We start from the raw sequence: 16,607 nt of genomic DNA, 5'->3' as shown, positions 1-16,607 counted from the left end.
TCAGCAGATGACTCCATTGACAACCAATTTACAACCCACCCCCTGGTGCTAGGGAATTAGTTAATATTATGAGGTGTCTGGTGATAATGCCATAGTTAAGGATGTAATTAAAAGTTTTGTGTGGTGGGCCCATGGCACTTCAATCAGTGACTGGTTGTAGGTATTGTACCACTGTGGGAACAAATGGAAAGACCCCCAAGTTTCTTTGATTACTGTCTGGCCACACTGCAAAAAATCGTTCAGGAATGGACTGAGGAACTTAAGTTGAAGGTGATGACTTGGCCCCCAAATCCCCCATATTGGAATCTGATCATTATATCTAGGATGTATTGGAAAAACAAATCCCATCCATGGAAGCAGACCCTCACAACTTGCAGGGCTTAAAAAACCTTCTGTTGACATCTTGGAAAACAACTTCAGGGGTCTTGTGGAATTCATTCCTTAGCAGGTCCAAGCAGTTTTGGAGGCATAAAGGGGGCCCTACACATAATTAGACAAGTGGTTCTAATGTTATGGCTGGTCAGTATATATGAATCATGACTTTAGGTTCCACTTAAAGTTCCACTTTCTCTTTTTCTAAACAATTACAATTGCAGTAGCCCAGAATAGGGTACTTTCAAATTGTTTCTTGTTGTAAAATGTTTTGATGTGTTTTATAACCCATATGGCTCTGTATGGATCAGTCAGCGTTAGCAATCCTGACTCTGCCCCTTTAGGAAGCTAGGTAATTGACCTAGTGCAACACGCCAGACCTGCAGGGTATAGCGAAGTGAGGTCACGGTTATGGGCAATCGAGGGTTGCTCACTGTATTGGAGAACCCTGGGCAGGCATGTGGCAGTGAAGGAGAGGTAGACACGGTTCCTCTGGGGCACACTCTGTATGTAGGGACCAGGCCTGATGGTGGATGAGGTGCCCTGGATGTTACGGGTATTTTGAGTGCCTGGGGCAAGGTCCCTTTAAGGTTCGTGACGCCAGTGCCTTTGACGGTGGCACACCGGTTGATAGTTGGAATAAGTGAGGTACACAGGTGGTGTAGTGAACCAAACGTTGCTTTACTTAACAGTCCAACTTTGTACATACAGATGGTAATACAGTCCTTTAGATCACAGCTTTACAAGCAGGCTTATTCCACAAGATGGCAGGTATTGATTATGCAAGATACTCAGAGGGTAAATCCACAATGCGCTCAGAATCAGGTTGTACCTTTCCTCAGAAATAGCGTACACTGTTCTTTCTAGAACTCCTGTCTGGCTTTCTATCCCAAGGCCCGGATGCCTAAATGGTGGCTTAAATCCTTGGTAAAATATATATATCTTCCTCTCGTATTAAATCCTTGCTTTGCTTTCTAATGCATCTGCCCATCAGTGTTACTTATCTTTGCTTGTAATATCCTGACTTGTCTGGTGAAGGACTGTGGGTTTCTCCCAGGAGGTTCTGTCCTGCTACTGGGGTATCTCAACTGAGCTAAGCTTAGCCTCAGGAGCTTCAGGCTGACAAGGTAACTCCTCTAGTCCCCTGGAATGAACTCGGTCTCCAAGCAGGCTGTACTCCATCTAGCCCCTTGGTGCAGCTAGAAACCAGGACTGTCCAGCTGCATGTCAGGAGGAGGCCCTCAGCATATCTTGGGCTGGTGCCTTCTCACTTCTGTCTCCACAGACTCCTGACTATGACCTTCCCACTCCCTGTCTGGGCCTGGACATTTATACTAGGGGCTCCCTATCTCCCTCTAGTGTCTGGGATGTCTAACTACACCCAACTAGGCCTGCAAAGCATATAACAGGGAAAAACATTGCATGTAAAACACACAGTAAATTATATTAAATGCATAGATCAATACAATATCACTGTCCCTTGTGAATAGAAGTACACGCTACCCAATTAACCCTTGTGTAGTGCCCACTCCTACCTAGTGGGACACTACACTAGGTCTACCCTTAGTTCAGTTAGGGTGACTATAGTATAGCTGGGGAGGTGAGAGGAGCTACATGTGCTCACACCGTGGAGCTTTGCTTCAAGAAAGCCAACTCTACTTGACAGTACTCTAGAAAGAGAGAAAATAAAGAATGAATGAACTAGACTGTCCAGAACCTGCATGGCTGAGCATTGGAGTCAATCAGTAAGATAATCGCTGTTTAAAGGGGTTATCCAGGAAAATATATTTATCCTTAAAAATAGATTATCAGTATCAGATCTGGAAGGGTGGGACACCCGGGACCCCCGGGACCCCCACCGATCAGCTGTTAGAAGAGCCCTTGAGCGCTGAAGCCTCTTCCTGGGCCATGTGACATCACTGTACATTGTACTAAAAGTAATCATAAAAACTAACTCAGTTAGTTCCCGGACCCTGATTTCCCTGAGAGTTTTAAGTAGCGTAGTTACCAAGTAGTTTGTGTAACTTATAAAGAGTGATTAATAAAAGATAACATTTTTATGATTACTAGTCAGAGAGGTTGCAAAAGTTACACTAAGGTCCGAGTTACCATCTAACCCTTTTTGTATAATATATATAGCGTCGCAACCTCCTGAGGGATCCTTCTGTTTGTTATTGAAATTAATCACTGTACATTGGTCACATGTAGGGATGAGCGAACTCGAACTGTATAGTTCGGGTTCGTACCGAATTTTGGGGTGTCCGTGACACGGACCCGAACCCGGACATTTTCGTAAAAGTCCGGGTTCGGGTTCGGTGTTCGTCGCTTTCTTCGCGCTTTTGTGACGCTTTCTTGGCGCTTTTTGAAAGGCTGCAAAGCAGCCAATCAACAAGCGTCATACTACTTGCCCCAAGAGGCCATCACAGCCATGCCTACTATTGGCATGGCTGTGATTGGCCAGAGCACCATGTGACCCAGCCTCTATTTAAGCTGGAGTCACATAGCGCCGCCCGTCACTCTGCTCTGATTAGCGTAGGGAGAGGTTGCGGCTGCGACAGTAGGGCGAGATTAGGCAGATTAACTCCTCCAAAGGACTTGATTAACTGATCGATCTGCAGCTGTGGATCATTGAGCTGCTGATCCTCAATTGCTCACTGTTTTTAGGCTGCCCAGACCGTTTGTCAGTCACATTTTTCTGGGGTGATCGGCGGCCATTTTGTGTCTTGTGGTGCGCCAGCACAAGCTGCGACCAAGTGCATTTAACCCTCAATGGTGTGGTTGTTTTTTGGCTAAAGCCTACATCAGGGTGAAGCTGTCACACCAAGTGCATTTAACCAGCAATAGTCTGTTCATTTTTTGGCCATATACAAAATCAGGGGCAAGCTGCGCCTGTCACCAAGTGCATTTAACCCTCAATGGTGTGGTTGTTTTTTGGCTAAAGCCTACATCAGGGTGAAGCTGTCACACCAAGTGCATTTAACCAGCAATAGTCTGTTCATTTTTTGGCCATATACTAAATCAGGGGCAAGCTGCGCCTGTCACCAAGTGCATTTAACCCTCAATGGTGTGGTTGTTTTTTGGCTAAAGCCTACATCAGGGTGAAGCTGTCACACCAAGTGCATTTAACCAGCAATAGTCTGTTTATTTTTTGGCCATATCCCAGTCTAATTCTGTCACTAAATCCATACCTGTCACCCAGCGCCTAAATACTAGGCCTCAAATTTATATCCCGCTAAATCTGTCCTTAGTGCTGTAGCTGGGCGAGTTATTTAGTGTCCGTTCAAGCACATTTCTTGTTCTGGGTTGAAATACAATTCCCAATTTAGCAATTTCATAATTTAGTGGTTTCTGCTATATCAGAGCTATTTGAAATCTATCCCTAAAAGGGTATATAATATTCAAGGTGCACATTGGGTCATTCAGAATAACTTCACACACACCCGCTACTGTGTATTTCCAAGTCTAATTCTGGCACTAAACCCATACCTGTCACCCAGCGCCTAAATACTAGGCCTCAAATTTATATCCCGCTAAATCTGTCCCTAGTGCTGTAGCTGGGCGAGTTATTTAGTGTCCGTTCAAGCACATTTCTTGTTCTGGGTTGAAATACAATTCCCAATTTAGCAATTTCATAATTTAGTGGTTTCTGCTATATCAGAGCTATTTGAAATCTATCCCTAAAAGGGTATATAATATTCAAGGTGCACATTGGGTCATTCAGAATAACTTCACACACACCCGCTACTGTGTATTTCCAAGTCTAATTCTGGCACTAAACCCATACCTGTCACCCAGCGCCTAAATACTAGGCCTCAAATTTATATCCCGCTAAATCTGTCCTTAGTGCTGTAGCTGGGCGAGTTATTTAGTGTCCGTTCAAGCACATTTCTTGTTCTGGGTTGAAATACAATTCCCAATTTAGCAATTTCATAATTTAGTGGTTTCTGCTATATCAGAGCTATTTGAAATCTATCCCTAAAAGGGTATATAATATTCAAGGTGCACATTGGGTCATTCAGAATAACTTCACACACACCCGCTACTGTGTATTTCCAAGTCTAATTCTGGCACTAAACCCATACCTGTCACCCAGCGCCTAAATACTAGGCCTCAAATTTATATCCCGCTAAATCTGTCCTTAGTGCTGTAGCTGGGCGAGTTATTTAGTGTCCGTTCAAGCACATTTCTTGTTCTGGGTTGAAATACAATTCCCAATTTAGCAATTTCATAATTTAGTGGTTTCTGCTATATCAGAGCTATTTGAAATCTATCCCTAAAAGGGTATATAATATTCAAGGTGCACATTGGGTCATTCAGAATAACTTCACACACACCCGCTACTGTGTATTTCCAAGTCTAATTCTGGCACTAAACCCATACCTGTCACCCAGCGCCTAAATACTAGGCCTCAAATTTATATCCCGCTAAATCTGTCCTTAGTGCTGTAGCTGGGCGAGTTATTTAGTGTCCGTTCAAGCACATTTCTTGTTCTGGGTTGAAATACAATTCCCAATTTAGCAATTTCATAATTTAGTGGTTTCTGCTATATCAGAGCTATTTGAAATCTATCCCTAAAAGGGTATATAATATTCAAGGTGCACATTGGGTCATTCAGAATAACTTCACACACACCCGCTACTGTGTATTTCCAAGTCTAATTCTGGCACTAAACCCATACCTGTCACCCAGCGCCTAAATACTAGGCCTCAAATTTATATCCCGCTAAATCTGTCCCTAGTGCTGTAGCTGGGCGAGTTATTTAGTGTCCGTTCAAGCACATTTCTTGTTCTGGGTTGAAATACAATTCCCAATTTAGCAATTTCATAATTTAGTGGTTTCTGCTATATCAGAGCTATTTGAAATCTATCCCTAAAAGGGTATATAATATTCAAGGTGCACATTGGGTCATTCAGAATAACTTCACACACACCCGCTACTGTGTATTTCCAAGTCTAATTCTGGCACTAAACCCATACCTGTCACCCAGCGCCTAAATACTAGGCCTCAAATTTATATCCCGCTAAATCTGTCCCTAGTGCTGTAGCTGGGCGAGTTATTTAGTGTCCGTTCAAGCACATTTCTTGTTCTGGGTTGAAATACAATTCCCAATTTAGCAATTTCATAATTTAGTGGTTTCTGCTATATCAGAGCTATTTGAAATCTATCCCTAAAAGGGTATATAATATTCAAGGTGCACATTGGGTCATTCAGAATAACTTCACACACACCCGCTACTGTGTATTTCCAAGTCTAATTCTGGCACTAAACCCATACCTGTCACCCAGCGCCTAAATACTAGGCCTCAAATTTATATCCCGCTAAATTTGTCCCTAGTGCTGTAGCTGGGCGAGTTATTTAGTGTCCGTTCAAGCACATTTCTTGTTCTGGGTTGAAATACAATTCCCAATTTAGCAATTTCATAATTTAGTGGTTTCTGCTATATCAGAGCTATTTGAAATCTATCCCTAAAAGGGTATATAATATTCAAGGTGCACATAGGGTCATTCAGAATAACTTCACACACCCGCTACTGTGCATTTCCAAATCTAATTCTGTCACTAAACCCATACCTGTCACCCAGCGCCTAAATACTAGGCCTCAAATTTATATCCCGCTAAATCTCTCGTTACCGCTGTCCTGTTGTGGCTGGGAAAGTTATTTAGTGTCCGTCAAAGCACATTTTTTGTTCTGGGTTGAAATACAATTCCCAATTTAGCAATTTCATAATTTAGTCGTTTCTGCTATATCAGAGCTATTTGAAATCTATCCCTAAAAGGGTAGATCATATTGAAGGTGCACATAGGGTCATTCAGAATAACTTCACACACACGCTTCTGTGCATTTCCAAGTCTAATTCTGTCACTAAATCCATACCGGTCACCCAGCGCCTAAATACTAGGCCTCAAATTTATATCCCGCTGAATTTGAATACAATACATTGGGCCAAATAATATATTTGTTGTTGTGGTGAACCATAACAATGAGAAAAACATCTAGTAAGGGACGCGGACGTGGACATGGTCGTGGTGGTGTTAGTGGACCCTCTGGTGCTGGGAGAGGACGTGGCCGTTCTGCCACATCCACACGTCCTAGTGTACCAACTACCTCAGGTCCCAGTAGCCGCCAGAATTTACAGCGATATATGGTGGGGCCCAATGCCGTTCTAAGGATGGTAAGGCCTGAGCAGGTACAGGCATTAGTCAATTGGGTGGCCGACAGTGGATCCAGCACGTTCACATTATCTCCCACCCAGTCTTCTGCAGAAAGCGCACAGATGGCGCCTGAAAACCAACCCCATCAGTCTGTCACATCACCCCCATGCATACCAGGGAAACTGTCTCAGCCTCAAGTTATGCAGCAGTCTCTTATGCTGTTTGAAGACTCCGCTGGCAGGGTTTCCCAAGGGCATCCACCTAGCCCTTCCCCAGCGGTGAAAGACATAGAATGCACTGACGCACAACCACTTATGTTTCCTGATGATGAGGACATGGGAATACCACCTCAGCATGTCTCTGATGATGACGAAACACAGGTGCCAACTGCTGCGTCTTTCTGCAGTGTGCAGACTGAACAGGAGGTCAGGGATCAAGACTGGGTGGAAGACGATGCAGGGGACGATGAGGTCCTAGACCCCACATGGAATGAAGGTCGTGCCACTGACTTTCACAGTTCGGAGGAAGAGGCAGTGGTGAGACCGAGCCAACAGCGTAGCAAAAGAGGGAGCAGTGGGCAAAAGCAGAACACCCGCCGCCAAGAGACTCCGCCTGCTACTGACCGCCGCCATCTGGGACCGAGCACCCCAAAGGCAGCTTCAAGGAGTTCCCTGGCATGGCACTTCTTCAAACAATGTGCTGACGACAAGACCCGAGTGGTTTGCACGCTGTGCCATCAGAGCCTGAAGCGAGGCATTAACGTTCTGAACCTGAGCACAACCTGCATGACCAGGCACCTGCATGCAAAGCATGAACTGCAGTGGAGTAAACACCTTAAAACCAAGGAAGTCACTCAGGCTCCCCCTGCTACCTCTTCTGCTGCTGCCGCCTCGGCCTATTCTGCTGCTGCCGCCTCGGCCTCTTCCTCCGCCTCTGGAGGAACGTTGGCACCTGCCGCCCAGCAAACAGGGGATGTACCACCAACACCACCACCACCACCTCCGTCACCAAGCGTCTCAACCATGTCACACGCCAGCGTTCAGCTCTCCATCTCACAAACATTTGATAGAAAGCGTAAATTCCCACCTAGCCACCCTCGATCCCTGGCCCTGAATGCCAGCATTTCTAAACTACTGGCCTATGAAATGCTGTCATTTAGGCTGGTGGACACAGACAGCTTCAAACAGCTCATGTCGCTTGCTGTCCCACAGTATGTTGTTCCCAGCCGGCACTACTTCTCCAAGAGAGCCGTGCCTTCCCTGCACAACCAAGTATCCGATAAAATCAAGTGTGCACTGCGCAACGCCATCTGTGGCAAGGTCCACCTAACCACAGATACGTGGACCAGTAAGCACGGCCAGGGACGCTATATCTCCCTAACTGCACACTGGGTAAATGTAGTGGCAGCTGGGCCCCAGGCGGAGAGCTGTTTGGCGCACGTCCTTCCGCCGCCAAGGATCGCAGGGCAACATTCTTTGCCTCCTGTTGCCACCTCCTCCTTCTCGGCTTCCTCCTCCTCTTCTTCCACCTGCTCATCCAGTCAGCCACACACCTTCACCACCAACTTCAGCACAGCCCGGGGTAAACGTCAGCAGGCCATTCTGAAACTCATATGTTTGGGGGACAGGCCCCACACCGCACAGGAGTTGTGGCGGGGTATAGAACAACAGACCGACGAGTGGTTGCTGCCGGTGAGCCTCAAGCCCGGCCTGGTGGTGTGTGATAATGGGCGAAATCTCGTTGCAGCTCTGGGACTAGCCAATTTGACGCACATCCCTTGCTTGGCGCATGTGCTGAATTTGGTGGTGCAGAAGTTCATTCACAACTACCCCGACATGTCAGAGCTGCTGCATAAAGTGCGGGCCGTCTGTTCGCGCTTCCGGCGTTCACATCCTGCTGCTGCTCGCCTGTCTGCGCTACAGCGTAACTTCGGCCTTCCCGCTCACCGCCTCATATGCGACGTGCCCACCAGGTGGAACTCCACCTTGCACATGCTGGACAGACTGTGCGAGCAGCAGCAGGCCATAGTGGAGTTTCAGCTGCAGCACGCACGGGTCAGTCGCACTACAGAACAGCACCACTTCACCACCAATGACTGGGCCTCCATGCGAGACCTGTGTGCCCTGTTGCGCTGTTTCGAGTACTCCACCAACATGGCCAGTGGCGATGACACCGTTATCAGCGTTACAATACCACTTCTATGTCTCCTTGAGAAAACACTTAGGGCGATGATGGAAGAGGAGGTGGCCCAGGAGGAGGAGGAGGAGGAGGAAGAGGGGTCATTTTTAGCACTTTCAGGCCAGTCTCTTCGAAGTGACTCAGAGGGAGGTTTTTGGCAACAGCAGAGGCCAGGTACAAATGTGGCCAGCCAGGGCCCACTACTGGAGGACGAGGAGGACGAGGATGAGGAGGAGGTGGAGGAGGATGAGGATGAAGCATGGTCACAGCGGGGTGGCACCCAACGCAGCTCGGGTCCATCACTGGTGCGTGGCTGGGGGGAAAGGCAGGACGATGACGATACGCCTCCCACAGAGGACAGCTTGTCCTTACCCCTGGGCAGCCTGGCACACATGAGCGACTACATGCTGCAGTGCCTGCGCAACGACAGCAGAGTTGCCCACATTTTAACCTGTGCGGACTACTGGGTTGCCACCCTGCTGGATCCACGCTACAAAGACAATGTGCCCACCTTACTTCCTGCACTGGAGCGTGATAGGAAGATGCGCGAGTACAAGCGCACGTTGGTAGACGCGCTACTGAGAGCATTCCCAAATGTCACAGGGGAACAAGTGGAAGCCCAAGGCCAAGGCAGAGGAGGAGCAAGAGGTCGCCAAGGCAGCTGTGTCACGGCCAGCTCCTCTGAGGGCAGGGTTAGCATGGCAGAGATGTGGAAAACTTTTGTCAACACGCCACAGCTAACTGCACCACCACCTGATACGCAACGTGTTAGCAGGAGGCAACATTTCACTAACATGGTGGAACAGTACGTGTGCACACCCCTCCACGTACTGACTGATGGTTCGGCCCCATTCAACTTCTGGGTCTCTAAATTGTCCACGTGGCCAGAGCTAGCCTTTTATGCCTTGGAGGTGCTGGCCTGCCCGGCAGCCAGCGTTTTGTCTGAACGTGTATTCAGCACGGCAGGGGGCGTCATTACAGACAAACGCAGCCGCCTGTCTACAGCCAATGTGGACAAGCTGACGTTCATAAAAATGAACCAGGCATGGATCCCACAGGACCTGTCCGTCCCTTGTCCAGATTAGACATTAACTACCTCCCCATAACCATATATTATTGGACTCCAGGGCACTTCCTCATTCAATCCTATTTTTATTTTCATTTTACCATTATATTGCGAGGCTACCCAAAGTTGAATGAACCTCTCCTCTGCCTGTGTGCTAGGCCTAAATATATGCCAATGGACTGTTGCAGTGGTGGGTGACGTGAAGCCTCATTCTCTGCTATGACATGCAGACTAATTCTCTGCTGACATGAAGACAGATTCTCTGTTACGGGACCTCCCTCCTCTGCCTGGGTGCTGGGCCTAAATATATGCCAATGGACTGTTGCAGTGGTGGGTGACGTGAAGCCTGATTCTCTGCTATGACATGCAGACTAATTCTCTGCTGACATGAAGACAGATTCTCTGTTACGGGACCTCTCTCCTCTGCCTGTGTGTGTGCTGGGCCTAAATATATGCCAATGGACTGTTGCAGTGGTGGCTGACGTGAAGCCTCATTCTCTGCTATGACATGCAGACTAATTCTCTGCTGACATGAAGCCAGATTGTCTGTTACGGGACCTCTCTCCTCTGCCTGTGTGTGTGCTGGGCCTAAATATATGCCAATGGACTGTTGCAGTGGTGGCTGACGTGAAGCCTCATTCTCTGCTATGACATGCAGACTAATTCTCTGCTGACATGAAGACAGATTCTCTGTTACGGGACCTCCCTCCTCTGCCTGGGTGCTGGGCCTAAATATATGCCAATGGACTGTTGCAGTGGTGGCTGACGTGAAGCCTCATTCTCTGCTATGACATGCAGACTAATTCTCTGCTGACATGAAGACAGATTCTCTGTTACGGGACCTCCCTCCTCTGCCTGGGTGCTGGGCCTAAATATATGCCAATGGACTGTTGCAGTGGTGGGTGACGTGAAGCCTCATTCTCTGCTATGACATGCAGACTAATTCTCTGCTGACATGAAGACAGATTCTCTGTTACGGGACCTCCCTCCTCTGCCTGGGTGCTGGGCCTAAATATATGCCAATGGACTGTTGCAGTGGTGGGTGACGTGAAGCCTGATTCTCTGCTATGACATGCAGACTAATTCTCTGCTGACATGAAGACAGATTCTCTGTTACGGGACCTCTCTCCTCTGCCTGTGTGTGTGCTGGGCCTAAATATATGCCAATGGACTGTTGCAGTGGTGGCTGACGTGAAGCCTCATTCTCTGCTATGACATGCAGACTAATTCTCTGCTGACATGAAGCCAGATCGTCTGTTACGGGACCTCTCTGCTCTGCCTGTGTGCTAGGCCTAAATATATGCCAATGGACTGTTGCAGTGGTGGGTGACGTGAAGCCTCATTCTCTGCTATGACATGCAGACTGATTCTCTGCTGTCATGAAGCCAGATTGTCTGTTACGGGACCTCTCTGCTCTGCCTGTGTGCTAGGCCTAAATATATGCCAATGGACTGTTGCAGTGGTGGGTGACGTGAAGCCTCATTCTCTGCTATGACATGCAGACTGATTCTCTGCTGACATGAAGCCAGATTGTCTGTTACGGGACCTCTCTCCTCTGCCTGTGTGCTAGGCCTAAATATATGCCAATGGACTGTTGCAGTGGTGGCTGACGTGAAGCCTCATTCTCTGCTATGACATGCAGACTAATTCTCTGCTGACATGAAGCCAGATTGTCTGTTACGGGACCTCTCTCCTCTGCCTGGGTGCTGGGCCTAAATTTATGACAATGGACTGTTGCAGTGGTGGCTGACGTGAAGCCTGATTCTCTGCTATGACATGCAGACTGATTCTCTGCTGACATGAAGCCAGATCCTCTGTTACGGGACCTCTCTCCTCTGCCTGTGTGTGTGCTGGGCCTAAATATATGCCAATGGACTGTTGCAGTGGTGGCTGACGTGAAGCCTCATTCTCTGCTATGACATGCAGACTGATTCTCTGCTGACATGAAGCCAGATTCTCTGTTACGGGACCTCTCTCCTCTGCCTGTGTGTGTGCTGGGCCTAAATATATGCCAATGGACTGTTGCAGTGGTGGCTGACGTGAAGCCTCATTCTCTGCTATGACATGCAGACTAATTCTCTGCTGACATGAAGACAGATTCTCTGTTACGGGACCTCCCTCCTCTGCCTGGGTGCTGGGCCTAAATATATGCCAATGGACTGTTGCAGTGGTGGCTGACGTGAAGCCTCATTCTCTGCTATGACATGCAGACTAATTCTCTGCTGACATGAAGACAGATTCTCTGTTACGGGACCTCTCTCCTCTGCCTGGGTGCCGGGGCCTAAATATCTGAGAATGGACTGTTCCAGTGGTGGGTGACGGGAAGCCAGATTCTCTGCTATGGAACCTCTCTCCAATTGATTTTGGTTAATTTTTATTTATTTAATTTTTATTTTAATTCATTTCCCTATCCACATTTGTTTGCAGGGGATTTACCTACATGTTGCTGCCTTTTGCAGCCCTCTAGCTCTTTCCTGGGCTGTTTTACAGCCTTTTTAGTGCCGAAAAGTTCGGGTCCCCATTGACTTCAATGGGGTTCGGGTTCGGGACGAAGTTCGGATCGGGTTCGGATCCCGAACCCGAACATTTCCGGGATGTTCGGCCGAACTTCTCGAACCCGAACATCCAGGTGTTCGCTCAACTCTAGTCACATGCCCTTGTTGCAGCTCAGCCCCATTCAAGTCATGGGAGCTGAGCTGCAATACCAATCACTGCCACTATACGATGATACGATGTACAGCGCTGTCCTTGGAAAGTTGCCGGGAGCCTGCATCACTCACCAGAGCTCCGCTGAGCGCAGTGGGGAAGCCGGGACTTGGACCACCGCTGATGTGATAATGATGACCTGTCATCATTATCTTTTCCAGGATAACCCCTTTAAGGCTGATGGAGACTTTACTGCAGTGAGAGAGACATTGGTAATACATCCTTCACACTTGGACATGGTCCTGGCCAGCCATATCTTACCTCTGTACCCCTCAGCTTTACAGCCACCATTAATAGAATAATATTGCCAGCCTTAGATTCTACAGAGATAGAGAGACTTTAGTGAGATAGAGGGAAGGAGTACTACAACCCCCATCCTTACGTATATCCAAATATTGCTATCACAAAAGAATTTGCACTGTGAATTGTTTGAAACTGTGTTTGATACCGTTGGGTGTACTACAACTCCCATTCTGCACCTTAGCACAGAGAGACTTGTCTATTTTCTACAACTGTCCTGGTTACTGACTCCAGCCCCATTTGCCGGCTAAAGCACCTACATCTCCTTCCTTGCAACCGTACAACTCTCTTAACACCAAGGGCACCCCAACTACCACCAGGTAGGAGCCTCAACATCAGGGTGTCCCTAGGGAGCATCGATGTGAGGATTGCCATTGTGAATAACTGTTGCAGCCAGTGCCACTCCCACTCCCATCCTCAACCCACAATTCCATTCCAAATGTAAACTGAGAAGTCTTCATCATCATCATCATCTTCCAAATGCATGGAATTACTGCTCTGCAACAGCATGACTCCTACTGAGTAGTAAGCAGCGTCAAACTACCCCCCCCCCCCCAGACCCTCCTCACATGTTTCTAGACACCCCTGTGATTTTAACGCTTGACCTCCTGTCCTGGGAGTTCTCCCGTCTGACACAGATCATATCCTCCCCTGCTGCATTTTATTGGCATAGTCAGAGCATGGCTCACAGATGTTTTCGGCACAATGGTTGGGGGCAGTGTCTACCGTCTGGGCACCCACTGACTCACCTGTTCTGTTATTCTTGTTGCTTAGGGAGAAGGGTGGTTGTAAATGTCGAATAGCTTAGGAACGGCAATGTTTATAGACTCTTGCATCGTCCTTGGCTCCCAGCGAACCTTCTTAGAGGTGCAGCAGCACTCTTACATCCCAGAGGGCCTCTTGCCCCCACAGGGCTTACTATGAAGAACCTGAAAAGTAATGTAATATGTTTGTGTTCTCTATAACTCATTTTCAGCGAACTCTCGAAGGTAGAAATAAAACCTAGGAGGTCTGCCAGGTAGAATAAGGCGTACCCAGAACCGTTACATTATCTCGTACATTTTGGAGAAGAATGTTGGATGGGATAAGATATAGACTGTGAATAATCTGTACAAACATGGAAGACAATGTGCTACCAGGACAGGCCCTTCATGACCGCACACGACATGGGTTCATTGGTGGGGAAGATCAAGAGCTGCATGAAATTGAATGTTCTTGCACCCATGATCTTAACAGTTAAAACAACAATCTATATATACATCTATATCTACAGTTTTCTCTTGGTTCAGTGGAGCTGCATGTCAGGACAGGAGACTCGGCAAGGAACTGGCTTGTAGATCGGAGGTGGAGACTTGGGAGCATTCCTCCAGGTAAACGTGTTACGCTGCTCTGTGCTTGAAGTGGTTGCAGAATCGGAACATTTCACTGTGTACTCACATAAGTCCTGACAAACAAAGCTTTCACCAACCGCAAACATTATCCCGGTCGCTTTGAGGAAAGAAGGAACCAGGGCAGGACAAGTGCAAAAAAGGGGCATCACTGTAGTCAGACAAGCGTCCACATACCACGGAAAATTTTCTGTGAAAAATTATTTCAGCCATAATAATATTTAAAAATGATCACAGTGCTGGAGGTCTTTATGAATTATGGAACACAACACAAAATAGTTGCAATCCAAGCTTTTGGTCTCTGATGTAGCTCAGCTCATTCTTTTCTGCAGACACGGCTCATTTCAGGTGTTGCCAATGGTTGAGAACTGGTCGAATCCAAAATTGCTAAGTTGTCCCGGACCTGAAGTGGCAAAGTGTCCCCAATCCACCAAGTATTAATGGTACCTGAATACAGAGGTCCACTCGACACACGTTTGTGTTTTTTTGGTATCCTTGCTCAGGTTCTCCTGGGGCATTTAGTATGTCCACACAGGACATACGTGCTGCAGAGTTTTACCATTTCCATAAGGTGAATGCTGTGGCAAATTTGCATGTAACAGCAGTGCCCAAAAGCAGGGGATATCTGCAATGGTTTGTTACGCAATATATTGTTATGTATGGTCATGTTATGTTTTGTGCCCAGCATAGCCATGTATGGATGACACAGCTGGGGTTAACAATCCTGGCTCAGCCATTGTAGGAGGTTAGATGTGGGCTGGCCCCACTCCTAACCTTAGGTCAGTTTAGACTGGAAGGAAGCTGTGACTTGTGCTCCTTTATCTTAGGTCCAAAACGCTACAGAGACTCACTGATCTCTGCATGATCTACAGAAGTAGAGAAGAAGAAAGACAAGGGAGAGAATTGGAGAACTTCGAATTTGCAAGACCAAGCATTGGACTTAGTAAGATAACCTGCTACTAAAAGCTTTTAAGACTTTACTGCAGTGAGGAGAATACTGTTAAGACACCGCTCACACCTGATTATGACCTGGCCAGTCGCCTCTAACGCTCTGTATCCCTGAGTGGACATTACAGCCACCATTACAGGAGTACTTCCATAGATTCTACAGGAAGAGAATTGAAACAGATAGTTAGGGAAGATGCCCATAACTCCCATCCTTGCCTAAATCCATACATCATTATCTGGGAAGAATTGCATTGTGTACAGTTGGAACTGTATTTCGCTATAGCTGGATGTATTATAACTCCTGTTTTCCCCTACAGAAGAGAGACGTCTATTCTGTTAAATTTGGCCTGGTTACTGGTTCTTGCACCATACGACAGCCATTGCATTCTGCCCATTCTGTCTTTCACCCATACAAACACTTAACATCATGGACACCCCAAGTGCGCCTTGAAGGAAGAAAGGTTGTACTCTCCTTTCACTGCACAGCCCTAGGGAGCAACAGTGTGATTAACTGTTACAGCCAGAACAACTACCACTTCCATCATCTTACACACAGAGAGCATCTTACACAAAGAAACCAATCCAGTAAAGAGTTATGACACTTGCTTACATGATACGGCTCTACTTGGTGTTCAGAATGTATGGCATTGTGCATGTCTATCTCCTGAGATGTGTGCTGTTAGTCACACATGATCAGTCAGTCTCCTTACAGCCAGGTCTTTGAATAGTGATCCTCTATTCACTGCAGGAAAGCCAATAGAAACAGACTTCTGTCCTGTTTGTCAGGGCGGGATCAGACAAATAAAAGCAGCCAAACTAGAGATTCATTGCCAAAGAGAGTAAAACTAACCCTAAAATGTTCTTCAATTATATAAATGGTAAAAAGTATAACTCTGAAGGTGTCAGCCCTTTACAGAGTAAGGAGGGGGGAGTTGCATAGACTGATGAGGAGAAAGCATGTATTTACTGAAGCATGTATTCAGATGAAATGCAGAATGTAAAAGTAAATTCCCCATTAAAAGTGCCCTGTTTGACCAAGGAAGAAGTACAGCAGAGTCTTAAAAAGATTAAAATAGACAAATGGCCGGGACCAGATGGCATGGACGCCTGTATCCTAAGAGAATTAAGTAATGTCATAGCCAGACCCTTATTTCTGATATTTAAGGACTCTATAATTAAAGGGAGTGTTCCACAGGATTGGTGCATAGCAAATGTGGTGCCAATATTCAAAAAGGGTCCAGAAACAGAGCTCGGAAACTATAGGCTGGTAAGTTTATCATCTGTCGTGGGTAAACAGTTTGAAGGCTTTCTAAGAGATGCTATCTTGGAGTATGTCAATAAAAATAAGCAAATAACGCCATATCAGCATGGCTTAATGAGGGATTGGTCATGTCAAACTAATTTAATCAGTTTTTATGAGGAGGTAAGTTCTAGACTTGACCTCGGCAAATCAATGGATGTCGTATATCTTGACTTCTCCAAAGCATTTGATACGGT

Source organism: Bufo gargarizans, chromosome 6 (assembly GCF_014858855.1).
Source record: "Bufo gargarizans isolate SCDJY-AF-19 chromosome 6, ASM1485885v1, whole genome shotgun sequence".
Lineage (NCBI taxonomy): Eukaryota > Metazoa > Chordata > Amphibia > Anura > Bufonidae > Bufo > Bufo gargarizans.
Note: the sequence above shows the minus strand (reverse complement) of the source record.